Source organism: Dipodomys merriami, unplaced genomic scaffold (assembly GCF_024711535.1).
Source record: "Dipodomys merriami isolate MVZ:Mamm:240054 unplaced genomic scaffold, mDipMer1.0.p SCAF_337, whole genome shotgun sequence".
Lineage (NCBI taxonomy): Eukaryota > Metazoa > Chordata > Mammalia > Rodentia > Heteromyidae > Dipodomys > Dipodomys merriami.
Window position 1 is genome coordinate 491,055 of NW_027204904.1, and position 13,672 is coordinate 504,726.

Consider the following 13,672-nt stretch of genomic DNA (forward strand, 5'->3'; position numbering starts at 1 on the left):
AGGGGTTACAGTTACGTAAGTAAGGTAATTAGTCCATTTCTTATTGAGCATTGTTACCCTCTCCTTTGTCTTTCCCCTACCATTCCGCCCCTTCATACCTCCCCAACATGTCGCTCCACCCCCCCCATAGAGTGTCTTGTATATTTCATTGTTACAATGTGGCAACCTGTGTCCTTTCCTTGTATCTTCAATGAAGAAATGCTGGCTTGATTTATGCTGATTCTACTGTTGTAGACACACCTAAAATCACTCGCCAAGTTCAGGAGTACAAAATGAAATGCATAGCAGAAACATTGGAACATTTCAGAGAAGATTAGCATGGCTCATGTACAAGGATGACAGACAAATTTCTGAAGCATTCCATACTTTTACAACAGATGCTGGAGGGGATGTGGCCACCAGGGAACCATACTGCATTCTTGGTGGAAGTACAAAACTTGTTCAACCACTTTGGAAAGTAGTATGGAGGTTCCTCAAAAAACTCCACATAGAGCTCCCCTATGACCCAGCAATCCCACTTTGGGACATTTACCCAAATGATCACAAACAAGACCATACTAAAGCTACCAGCACAACTATGTTTATTGCTGCATTCTTTAAGATAGCTAATATATGGAACCAACCCCAATACCTTAGCAGATGAATGGATCAAGAAAATGTGGTATATATACACAATGGAATTCTATGCCTCCATCAGAAAGAATAACGTTTCCCCATTTGTTAGTAACTGGAAAGTCTTGGAAAAACTTATATTAAGTGAAGTAAGCCACGTCCAAATTAACATTGGTCCCATGGTTTCCCTAATTTTCAATAACTAATATTTGTCTGGGTTAAGAAGAAAAGGTCAAAAGCTATCTGCATATGACCAGATAGGATGATGTTAAGGGACATGAACCCCAAGATAGGGACACAAGTGGTTTTTTCTTTCTTGCTATTGTTTCTAACATACGTATAATGTGCGATGTGATTTTTTTGTTTCTTTATATGTTCCTCTCTCCTGCTATAACTCCTGTTTTCACTGTATTTGAAGTTGATGCGCCTACATCTTCTATATACGCTCCTCTAATTTGTGGAGGGGAAAGAAAGAAAACAAAATGTTTAAATAGGGGTACAGGTTGACACATTGTAACCATGAGATACACAAGACACTATGTTGAAAAATGAACTTTACAATTTAGGTGGGGTAAGGGAGGAGGGTTGTGTACTTATGGAGCTGGGAGGGAAAGGATGGTAGGGGAAAAATAAAGGAGGAGGTAACAATTTTTTTTACCTTGCTCATTACCTTGCTCACGCAAATGTGACTCCTCTGTACATTATTTAGCTAATAACTAATATTATGAGGCAGACTGAAATGAGACTCCAGAGAAAGAGTCAGAAAGACTGATCAGAGAGACTAAAATTGGTCACACAAAGATTGGAAAATAGAATTCCTTGTAGAACATACAAATCATTGAAACCCTGCACATGTAAGGACAAGAGAGCAAAGTCCAGAAATGCACATTTTCTTAGAGGTCAGCTATTGAATTATCAATGGAAATATTTGTATTCTTAAATATTTGACCACATGTGAGAGAAGGCTGAAGAGAAATAAAATGCCATCACTCTGTTTGGACGTCCAATATCACACTAGGAAGTAATCAATCACTGATTTGTAATAAAAAGAGAAAACAATTATTCCAAATGAGGGTTTCATTTCTTTTCCTGTAACAGTTCTTGATTTAGATGCTAGCAATTACCATACAATTGATCCAGTACCACAGCTGAAATGATATTGACAGCAGTATTCCCTCATGAAGGAAAAGAGAAAATTAACAGATATCTGAAGAAATGACTTGAGGATGAAATGTTCTAATAGTGATATCTGAGGTTTTGACACAGGTGAAGAAGTGGATTTTCTTTTCTAAAAAATCCCCATTTTTAGCATGGTGCCAGTGGCTTACATCTGTAATCCTAGCTACTCAGGAAGCTGAGATCTGAGGACTGCTATTCAAAGCCAGCCTGGGCATTCCACAGTGGTTGAACAAGTTTAATTTCCCACCAACAGTGTAATAGACTTCCCAATTGGCTACATCCATGCCAGCATTTACTATTGTTAGTTTCTTGATAAACGCCATTCTAACTGGGACGAGGAATAATCTGTCTTGTTTACTTGTAGATTTGTGGGCACCTTCTAGCTACCATGAATGAATCCATGAAACCTATATTGCTCGGAGTCTGCATTCCTTTCTCTTTTCTCTTAGTATCATTTTCCCCAACCTTTCATTTTCCTTAAGACTAGTGAAAAGTCATCTTTTCAGATGAGTGAATAGAATTCCATTATGTGTGTGTGTGTGTGTGTGTGTGTGTGTGTGTGTGTGTGTGTGTGTGTGTGTAAGATGAATATAGGCCCATGAGTTCATTTCTAAGTCTTCTGTTTCATCTGTAATTTAGTAGTTCCATACTAAAGTTGAATTGTTTTCTCTACTGAATTGAAGAATATTGTTGGGATTTTGATGAGTATTGCATTTTCAATTTTTGGGGGTCAGTATTGCAGTTTTTGCCATGTTAATTTTTTTTTCAGGCTTCATGATCATATGTATATTATGTTCAGAAAACACACATTGCAATTTTGAACAAACAGAAGGAAAAGTGTCTGGCAGTAGTTCCAGAAAATTTACCCTCTTAGGCTGCAGGAAGCCTGTCTCCCCCTAGGCCTTTTACTATTATTATTACTACTAATTATTATTATTATTATCTTTAAGTAGTTGTTCAAAGCAGTTTATGAATACAACACATCTTGATTAATGTCACTGCTTTTTAAACTAGAAATATTCTTTTTTATTTAGTTACAAGAGTTTTCAGATTCAATTCTTTTTAAGAATCTTAACAACTAGGTTATGAATAGCCTTTTATAATTACCAAGTCTATTTTTGTCCTTGGCCTAGGCAAGTTCGACATAAGTCATCCAGCCCCCACCTCATCATTAGAGAATGAATGATATTTCCAAATGCCTGAGAAGTTTAGCATGCTTTTATTTTCTTACTTTTTAAAATGGGACTTGAACCAAGGACCAGGGCATTCTCCCTTTGCTTCTTCACTCAAGACTATAATTCTAACACTGGAGTTACACCTCCACTTATGCTTTCTGGTGGTTAACCAGAAATAAGTTTCCTGAACTTTCCTGCCCCAGCTGGCTTCAAACTATGAGCCTCAGATCTCAGGCTTCTGAGTAGCTAAGATTATAGGCATGAACAACTGATGCTCAGCCTTTGTTTTTGTTTTTTTTATTGTGATTAAGTGATTACATAATTTCCCAAATTTCAAACTATTGTGGGATCGTGATGCTCAGTTAAACTCACAAACACATTCTATCTTTCCTGGAGCAAATTGTCTATCATGGTCTATAACATTTATGAGTTCTATGAGCTTTGCAATACAGTTATTTCTTCCACATTGGGTGGTATGTACATTTCTTTTGTTTTGCATAGCATCAGCTGTTCCCTCTTTCTCATTTGTTCCCTCCCTCCCATTGCTGCCATTAAGTTGCTTAGTTCATTTTGGTCAATGTCCTGTGCAGCTAATTGGTCCCGTTGTTGTATGTTTTTCCCTGATTCCCTCTAGTTCTGTGTTGTCTTCCTGGATCCCCTCCAGTGTACATATATATACCATACATGTGATCAGCAGCATGGAGTTATTTACTTGTGATTCAACCAGATGAGTGGAAGCTCTCTGTTTCTTAAGTCCTGTTAATTTTGTCGTATCACTTAACATTTTGGATTTAACATCCACTTATCAGGGAGACCATGTACCATTTGTCTCTTTGATCTTGGCTTACCTCGCTCAACATGATTTCTTCTAACTCCATCCATTTCCATGCAAATGCCATTATTATTTTGTCCTTTCTAATGTCTGCATAATATTCCATTGTGTATAGATACCACAATTTTTGGATCCATTCATCTATGATGGGACATCTGGGTTTTTTCCATATCCTGGCTACTGTGAACAATGCTGCAATAAACATGGAGGTGCATGTGTCCTTGTATACTGGTTCCTGTTGTTCAGGATAGATGCCTAGAAGTGGTATGACTGGGTCCTATAGGAGGTCAATAATTAGCTTTTTGAGGAACCTCCAGACTGCTTTCCAAAGAGGTTGTATATGTGTACATTCCCACCAGCAGTGTAATAGGGTTCCTCTTTCTCTGTATCTCCTCCAGCATTTGTCGTTGGCTGACTTGTGGGCCATTCTGACTGGGGTAAGGTAGTATCTCAGGGTTGTCTTTATTTGCATTTCTTTCACAACCAGGGATGCTGAACATTTCCTCATGTGTTTCTTTGTCATTTTTATCTCCTCATCTGAGAAGTCTCTTTAGTTCCCTTGCCCATTTAGTAATTTTTTTGTTAGTCTTGGGAGAGATCAGTTTCTTGAATTCCCTGTATATACTGGATATTAACCCATTGTCTGTTATATTGCTGGTAAATATTTTATCTCAATTAGTTGGTTGTCTTTCTAGCACGGTTGTGATAGCTTTAGCTGTTCAGAAGCTTTTTATTTTAAGGTAGTCCCATTTGAAGAGTCTCTCTCCAATTTGTTGTGACCCTGGGACTCTGTGCAGGAAGTTCCTTCCTGTGCCTATAAGTTCAAGTGTCCCTTTTACTCTGTCCTGCAGTAGTTTCACAGATTCAGGTTTGATGTTAAGGTCTTTAATACATTTTGAGTTGATGTTGGTGCATGGTGATAGGCTGGGGCCCAATTTTAGTCTTCTGCATGTGGCCGCCCATTTTTCCCAGCACAAGTGGTTGAAGAGGCTGTGTTTCTTCCATTGTATGTCTTTTGTTCCTTTGTCAAATATCAGCTGACTGTAGGCATGTGTATTTATTTCTGGATCTTCTATTCTATTCTACTTGTCTTCGGGTTTTTGTGCCAGTAACATGCAGTCTTTGTTATTATAATTCTATAGTAGTGTTTGAAGTTCTGCATGGATATCTATCCCATGTTGTCTTTATTTCCTAGAACTGTTTTGGCTATTCTAGTTCTTTTGTTATTCCATATGAAATTTGAGACTGTTTTCTGTATTTCACAGATGTACATCTTTGGTATTTTAATAGGAATTGCATTGAATTTGTATATAAATTTTTGCAGTATTGCCATTTTCACTATATTAAGTCTGTCTATCCAAGAGCATAGGAAGTTTTTCCATTTCCTAGTGTCTTCTGTAATTTTTTTCTTTAACTTTTCATACTTTTCATTAAATAGTTCTTTTACATCTTTGGTTAGGTTAATTCCTAAATATTTAATTTTTCGGGAGGTTATTGTGAATGGGGTTGCTTCCTTTATTTCCTTTTCTGCTTGTACATTGTAAGTGGACAGGAAGGCAACTGATTTTGTGGGTTGATTTTGTATCCTGCTTCTTTGCCGAAGTGATATATGATTTCTAAGAGTTTGGGGATGGAGTTTTGGGATATTGAAGGTATAGTATCATGTCATCTGCAAAAAGGGATAGTTTAACTTCTTCTTTCCCTATGTGGATCGCGTTAATGTCTTTTTCTTGCCTTGTTGCCCTGGCTAAAGATTCCACAACTATGTTGAAGAGGAGTGGAGACAGTGGGAATCCTTGACTTTTTCTGGATTTTAAGAGAATTGGTTGTAGCTTTTCCCCATTAAATATAATATTGGCTATTGGTCTGTCGTAAATGGATTTTATTATTTAAAGAAATGTTCCTTCTATTCCTATTTTCTCTGGAACTTTTAGCATGAATGAATGTTGAATTTTATCAAAAGGCCTTTTCTGAATCTGTGGAGATAATCATGTGATTCTTGACCTTGGCTCTGTTGATGTGTTGGGTACATGTTGTGATTTTTCCCATGGCATCCTTAATCTTGTTAATATGGTTTTCTTGTCTTCTTTTTTTAATTAAACTTGCCAATGGTCCATCAATTTTATTTATTTTTTTCAAAGAACCAGCTTATTTGGTTAATTTTGGCTATGATTCTCTGATTCTCTAATTCATTAATCTCTGCTCTTAGTTTGGTTATCTGGCTCCATGTACTAACTTTAGGTTCTATTTTGTCATGTTTTCTAGCTGTTTTAATTGCAACATGAGATTATTTACGTGGTCTGTCTCTATTTTCTTGATGTGGGCACTGAGGGCAATAAATTTGCCCCTCAGGATTGCTTTTGCTGTGTCCCAAAAGTTTCTTTTAGAGGTGTTTTCATTTTCATTGAGTTGTAGGAATTTTTTAATTTCTTCTTTAATCTCTTCCATTACCCAGGCATTGTTTAGAAGTGTATTGTTCAATTTCCATGTTTTTGAGTAATTTCTGCAATATACTTTGTTATTGAGAACTAGCTTCATTCCACTGTGGTTAGATAGGATACAGGGGATTATGTCAATCCCCTTGTATTTGCTTAAATTCCTTGCATGAACTATGATATGGTCTATTTTGGAGAAAGTTCTTTGAGCTGCTGAGAAAAATGTGTACTGTGTTTTTTAGGTTGAAATACTCAGTAGATATCAGTTAGTTGCGTTGAAGTATGGCCTCATTTAATTCAGTAGCTTCTTTGCTAATCCTCTGGTTGGCAGACCTGTCCTTTGGAGAAAGTTGGGTGTTAATGTGTACTAGTATTATCGTATTGGGATCTATTTTATTCTGTAAGTTTGAGAGTATTTGCTTAACATATCTGGGTGCACTAATGTAAGTTGATGGTAGTAATATCCACCTCTTTGATTGTTCACTGTATTAATATGTAAAGTCTGTCGTTGTCTTTTTGTATTGATTATAATGAAAAATTTATTTTGTTAGATATCAGGATTGCTACACCTGCTTTCTTCCTGGGTCAATTTGACTGATAGATCAGTTTCCAGCCGTTCACTCTGAATTTGTTTGTATGTTTGGCTGAGAGGTGGGTCTCCTGAAGGTAACAGTTTGTATGTTTGCCTGAGAGGTGGGTCTCCTGAAGTCAACAGATTGATGGGTCATGTTTTCTGAGCCAATCTGCAGTTCTTTTTCTTTTGATTGGTGAAGTAAGCCCGTTATTATTAAGAGATAGTATAGAGAGATGCATTGTGGTCCCTGTGATTCCCTATTTTCCTAAGGTTTTCTTCTTTCCTTTCCTCCTGTGCTTCCTCAGTTACAGTTTTATTGATGTCTGTCTGGGTCTAGGTCCCTGTTTCTGGTTGCTTTCTTCAGGTTGTGTCCCCCCTCTTAGAATTCTTTGTAATGCTGGCTTAATGTTTATGTGTTCATTTAGTTTTTCTTTGCTATTAAAATTTTTCAGTTCTCCATCAAATGTGAATGCTAGCTTTGCTGTGTATATCAGTCTGGGTTGACAGTTATTGGCTGTCAGGGATCGTATGTTACTTTCCCAGGCCTTTCTTGCATTCAGTGTTTCTGTGGAGAAATCTGCAGTGATCCTAATTTTTTTCCCATTGTAGTATAGCTCCTTTTTCATTTTTGTTGCATGCAAGTTTGTTTCCTTATTATTCAGATCTACCATTTTTACTATAATTTGTCTACAAGTGTTTCTCCTGGGATCCTGCTTGCTAGGTGTTCTATAGGCTTCTGTTATGTAGGTAAGATGTTATTTTTTGAGATGGGGAAAATTTTCACTGATTATTTTGTTGAATAGGTGTAACATTTCCTTGCTTTGATATTCCTCACCTTCGTCCATTCCAATTATACCAAGGTTAAATTTCTTGACCCTATCTGCTTGCTCTTGAATTTCCCTTTGGCATAATTTAAGTGATTTTTCCACATCTGTAATGTTTTGGTCCAGTTGGTGTATCCTGTCTTCTGTATCTGACACTCTACGTTCCATTTCGTTCACTCTGTTAACTGTGGCTTCCATTGTGGTTTGCATGGAAGAAATGGACTCATTTATGGATTTGATGTTCGCTCTCAAAGTACTGATCTCACCTTTTAATGAAGTGTATACTGCCTCTATTTTTGCACTGATATCACTTCTCAGTGAGGTGTGTGCTGCCTCTATTTTTGCGCGTACCTCCTGTTTTAGATCCTGCATCTCTTTTGATAGTTCATCCCTGTGATCTTTAATTTTCTGGTCTATTTCTCACTTTATTTCCTGAGTCATTGCCTCCAGCATATTTTGGATGTAGCTTTTGTCTTCCATTCCTGCTTTGCTCCCACTAGGGCTTTCCCCAGGGTGGCTGCTGGCTTTTGGGGATAGCTTGCTATCCTGGGTCATGATAACCCTTGTAATTTTTCTGATTTTCGCATGGGGATTCAGGGATTATTGGAGACTAATCTGAAAATTTGTTTTGGTCAATAGGTGTCTGTCTTTTCTTGGTTGCTGTTTCTGTGCTGCTAGAGAGAATCTGTACCTGATCTCGGTTCTGTTGAGGGCCGGCCTCCAGCTGCTGGTCTGACACATATAGGGTTCTCAGTTCTCTGTTTTAGATCACTGGCAATTCCTGTCTTTGGAAGAGTTGAGCAGCCCAGAGTGCTCCTACAGGTGCTCTTGGCGAGTTTGGATGTGCTGGATGCACTGTCCCAGATGCTGGAGTTTGCTATGGGCTCCTGATAATTTTTTGGTGGGTTGTGGGCTTGAACTCTGGGTTTGGGCACTGTCCCTCAGCTCTTCAGCTCAAGACTGATACCCTACCATTTAAGCCAAAGCTCTTCTATCTCTTTCTGCTTATGTGGTGCTGAGGAATCAGATCCAGGGCCTCATGCACCCAAGACAAGTACTCTACTGCTGAGCAACCTTACCAGCAGAGCTCCTGACTATTATCAGGTGCTGGTGGCTTGTGTTGTTCAATTTCCAGCCTAGAATATATGGGTTGGGTTCTGGTAGGGTTTAGGCTTCTCCTTTCCTGAGCCCCCAGGTCTTTGCTGTCACAGAATTGCTTCCCAGGGGACGCAGTTCCCTGTTTTTCTCCCCTCTGCTGAGGCACATGCAGCTTCTTACTTCAGTTGGGAGGAGTTGGTTGTGTTGCCCAGTCACCGGATCCCCAGACCTGGTGCCAGTGCCTGGCCTGGGACATGCCGGTTGGACCTATGCTGCTGTGTATCCTGCCTAGTTTATGCAGCCTGGGGTACTCAAATTTCTTCCACTGTTGGGTGTCTGGACCCAGAGGTGCTGTTCCTGGCTTGGGCATTTAAGCTCCCTACCAGGGGTGCGCTTGCTCTAGCCTGGCGAGCTGAGTGTGCTTCACAGTCTAGTAGAGCTCTAGAACATTTCCCAGTTTTAGTGGGTCCTGTGGTCCAGGTGTTGGGATAGGGTGTCTGAGTCAGGGTCGCGGGATTCCCACCAGCTCTGTTCTCTCTTAAGGCATACACTGTCTACTGTGGGATACTCACCCAGGTGCTAATTGTTCTTTTTGTGTGATGTACATCATTGGTTGCCGTTGAAATCAAGAATTCAATTAAGGTGGTTGTGGGCTGGGCTGGGTGGTGGTGGCTCTGTGAGTTTCTCTTTTGTCTCTGCCTCAATTGATGCTGTTAGGGTCCAAGCTGCAGGATGGGCCTCTGTCCTCCACCCGACGGATGGGGGAAGGGCCTCCATGCAGGTTCTGAGAGCTGGGGTATGTCTCTGTTTGTACTCTCTGGATCAGCATCAGTTCTTTGCAGGTCTTCTGCCTTGTTTTCTGTGGGCATCCCATGTAGCTCTGGCACTCCCGCCGAGAGGCTGAGTTCCCAGCTCAGAGGTTTCTCTGTTCATTGCGGTTGGAGGGTCTGACACCGGTACTTCAGACGACTTCTGCACAGGTGATCTGCAGGTACTGAGCACTGCGGTTTGTCTCCAATTGCGTTCTCTGGATCACCACCATTTCCTTGCAGGATTCTGATCTGGTGTTCTGTGGCTTTGTGTAGCTCTGTAATTCTTGCCATGGGGCCGAGTCACTTTGGCAGGATGGAGCCTCTCTGCTCGGATAGAGAGTGAGGGGTGGGGTTGGGATCTTTGTGCAAGCTCTGGGCTTGGCGGTTTCTTCAGTTCGTCGCGATCAGCGGGTCTGACACCGGTACCTCAGGCTGCTTCTGAGCAGGTGATCTGCAGACAAACCCCTGTGTCTCTGGGAGTCTGGCAGCCCCTGTCGGGCTGGCTGGGTGTGGTTTGGTGCATTGCTGCATGGCCAGTAGAGGTTGGGGAAGGGGTCTTCGCGCTTCTCTTCTGAAATTCTTTTTCTCTCTTTTTTTTTTCCTGCCTTCTGTTTTTCTCTCAGTGTTCATCTTTTTGTTCTTGTCGGTTTCTTGGGGAGATTAAGCATTGGAACACGACTCTCTTTTTGGTGGGGGAGAGCTGTGGCATTTCCCTACTGCCCCTTGCCATCTTGCTCATCCATCCAATTTTTATATTTTCAAATATCTATTTCATTATAAAGATGCTGTACAGAGCGGTTACATTTACACGAGTAAGTTACAGTTCTCATTGAACATTGTTACGTACTGCAGTTTTTTTTTCTCCCCCTGACTCTTCCCTCCATTTCGCCCACACACATTACATTGTAAAGTTAATTTCTGCCATAGTGTCCTGTGAGTATCATTGTTGCAATGGGTCACCTTTTGTACTTCTTTCAGTATTTTGTTATTTCCCTTCCCTTTCCCCAATCAGATAAATGCATATACAGGATGCAGAGTACCAGAATCAAAGACAGGAATTGCAATGAATAAAACCAATAGGAAAAGAAAAATGATATAAAGTAAGAAGAAAGAACTAGCTACAGTATATTGGCTACATCAAGCTTGACAACTAAACAAAAGAAGACCTGTTGTTTCTATGTCTTCATTTCAGTTAGCATCATTTTGTATGGTCACATATACATTCACACCTCCTGAGCTATAATGATCCACTTTCAGGAGTAACAGGCTAATGTTAATAATTTCAAGTGAGAGAAATCATAGAGCTCAAGTCATTTTGCATGTGCTAGGAATTGATACAATGCACAAAAATTACATGCTTTAATAACTACCAGTTTATCAGTGCAGTACTAGGTGTCCCTTGGCTGGAATCCCTCCTGAGGAAACCTAAGGCAGTTGGTGCACCTCTCTTCTGGGCTGGACTGAGGGCCTTGCTGGGCAAACAGCAATACATTCCTGGATCCCACTTACAACTTTTTTTAGTAGACCCCCTACAAATCTCTCTCATCCCAATAACAGCCTTCTGGCTTTCAAGTGAGGTTATCTTTCATATCTCTTAGAGCTCTCCACACCTTTGTCTAGAAGAGCTTTGTTCCAGGGCCCACATTCAGCAGCTTGTTCTAAGAATAGTAGTAGCTATTTTGCTAGCCAAATATATTCTCTGCCATCTCCTCCTCAAATTAGTCTTTGGTGTCAGTATGAGTCTGCTCAGAGGGTAGAGCCAGCCTGGGATGGCTTTGAACCATGATCCTCAGAACTAAGTCTCCTGAATAGCTGGGATAACAGGCGTGAGCCACCTGCACCCGGACATCATTTCTTTCTTTTTTTTTTTTTTGTCAGTCGTGGGGCTTGAACTCTGTACCTGGGCACTGTCCCTCAGCTCTTCAGCTCAAGGCGAGCGCTCTACCACTTGAGCTACAGTGCCACTTCCCGGACATCATTGCTTAATTCCAGGAACATTTCAGGGGGTGGAATAGCACAGCACCACATACATTTGTTAGCAACTGCCCCAGGTTGAGCCAGATGCTCAGACCAAAACCACTGACCTTGATATTGCCTTTGGTGTCCAACAGGATGTTGTTGGACTTAAGGTCTTCGTGTGTGATTCTGTTTTGGTGTAGGTAGTGAGCAGCACTTAGAATTTGTGTGATGAGCCTCCTGGTTTCATCCTCATACAGGCGGCACGATATTCAGATCCACCCCAGGAGGTATCCCCTAGTGGCCAGTTCCACGATGATACACACATACTCTTCCTTCTCCAACAACTGGTACAACCTGATGATGTGTTTGTGCCATACCGTCTTAAAAATGTCCACCTCATTCTTTATCTAATGATGATGACTCTCACTTCCAGGCTATTTTAAATGCCACGTCCTTTTCTGTGACATGGGGATGGGCCACCTTCACTTGTCCATAGGTACCTTTGTCGATGAGCTCATTCATCTGGTATTGTTTGATGATCTCCTCCTTCAAGAAGCTTGAGGATGATTCTTTGTGTCCTTCCATCCTCCCACTATGATGGCAGGTAGCAAGTCTACCTAAAATAAACTTAATAAAATAATGGCAAACCAGAAAGAGTAAAAGAAATACCAAAATCCAAACGACAACCAGTCCCCACAACCAAAAATTCATTTAGCCTTGAATCAGTCCAGCGGGTCATCAAGCAAGAGCTCCCAGCTCTGTTAACTGACAGAGGTTGGAGCACAGTGTCTTCCTATATATCTGCATGGACTCACACAATGGAGCAATCACAACCAGGCATTGTAATCTCATGGAGGAAATGGACCAATCAGAGTCTGGGCCAGTGAAGTCAAAGAAAAAGTGGACCAATCACAGCCTGCCAGCATTGACATTCTAGCTCAGAGGCCTCAACGACTGCTGCTAAGGACTCCAGGTGGGCTTGAGGTTGCTCTGGTCATTATCATGGCATTTTTGAAACCACTAGGACAGTGCTCAATATCCTCTGTTTTTCTAGAGGACCACTGCATCTTATAAATTGCTTCTCTACCTAATAGCCTCCATTCTTGATTGTCAACTTATTGTCTGGTTCCAACAATGGCATTGCACAAAGGCCTCCCACCTTCTCAAGGACAGTTAAGTCCTACAACTTCCTCTTGAGGGTACAAGCTGGCTTTGAGCCACAATCCTCACAATTCACCTTCCTGAGTAGTTAGGATTATAGTTCTGAGCCATTGGTAGGTATTTAGCTCATCTCTTACATTTGGAGACAGTATATTTGTTAGAAAGGTAGGTTTCAATATGTCCTTTTAGCACTTTAAATTTCTTGCCCTTGCTGTCTAATAGATAATTTAGTTTATGATGAGAAATTAGTCATAATATCATTGAAGATCACTTGGGTGTGATGAATTGTATCTCTGCGTTTTGGGAGGATTTCTGTCTTTGTTTAATTCGAATTTGTCTTAGTGTGGACTTAGGTAATTATGTTAATTTTTTGACCTTGTAGATACCTGCATAGAAGGGTTCATGCTTTAATCAAAACTGGGAAGCTATTGGTTATTATTCCTTCAAATACTATGTATTTCTTTTTTTCCCTCTGTACATTATACATATATATATTATACATACATATTCAAATTGTATATGTGAATATACATATATATACCTACATATTTGTATTATATATGTCTTTATATATATATTTATTTTCACATAGCTTCCACTTTTGTGGTTGTTTATGGTAGGAAGGTTAGATTGATCGTAGCTACTCCATCAAAGAGTTAGAAGTTTTCCTATTTATTTCTTGATAAAAATATGCATTTCTTGGCAAGGATATTGAAACACATAAAAAGCAGAGCTAGCCCCTCGCCTCCATATCTCTCTAATTTCCTGCCTCTGTCAGGTCTCTGAGCACAGCACCATTACTTATCGGGTTCTTCTAGTGTGTGGTGTGATCTTTTGCAATGTCATGTGCTGCTTCAAAGGCCAACAGGTCTGCACCTGGAGGAGGAGCTGCTCCAAAGTCAGCCTGCATGAGTGTACCTGCCTGCCTCTGTCTTGGTGTCAGAGCCCCAGCAGCTACTGGGGTGACCTTAGCAGATGTGCGTGTGCCAGGATTGCAGATTGGTGACTGCA

General features: G+C 40.5%; 1 non-coding gene across 1 annotated transcript; it reads left to right on the plus strand.

Moving 5' to 3' along the window:
* The first annotated feature begins 266 nt into the window (after positions 1–266).
* Positions 267–370, plus strand: LOC138803198 (U6 spliceosomal RNA). Its single transcript, XR_011364896.1, has one exon. It is a non-coding gene; the product is annotated as a U6 spliceosomal RNA (small nuclear RNA).
* Positions 371–13,672: the final 13,302 nt, after the last annotated feature.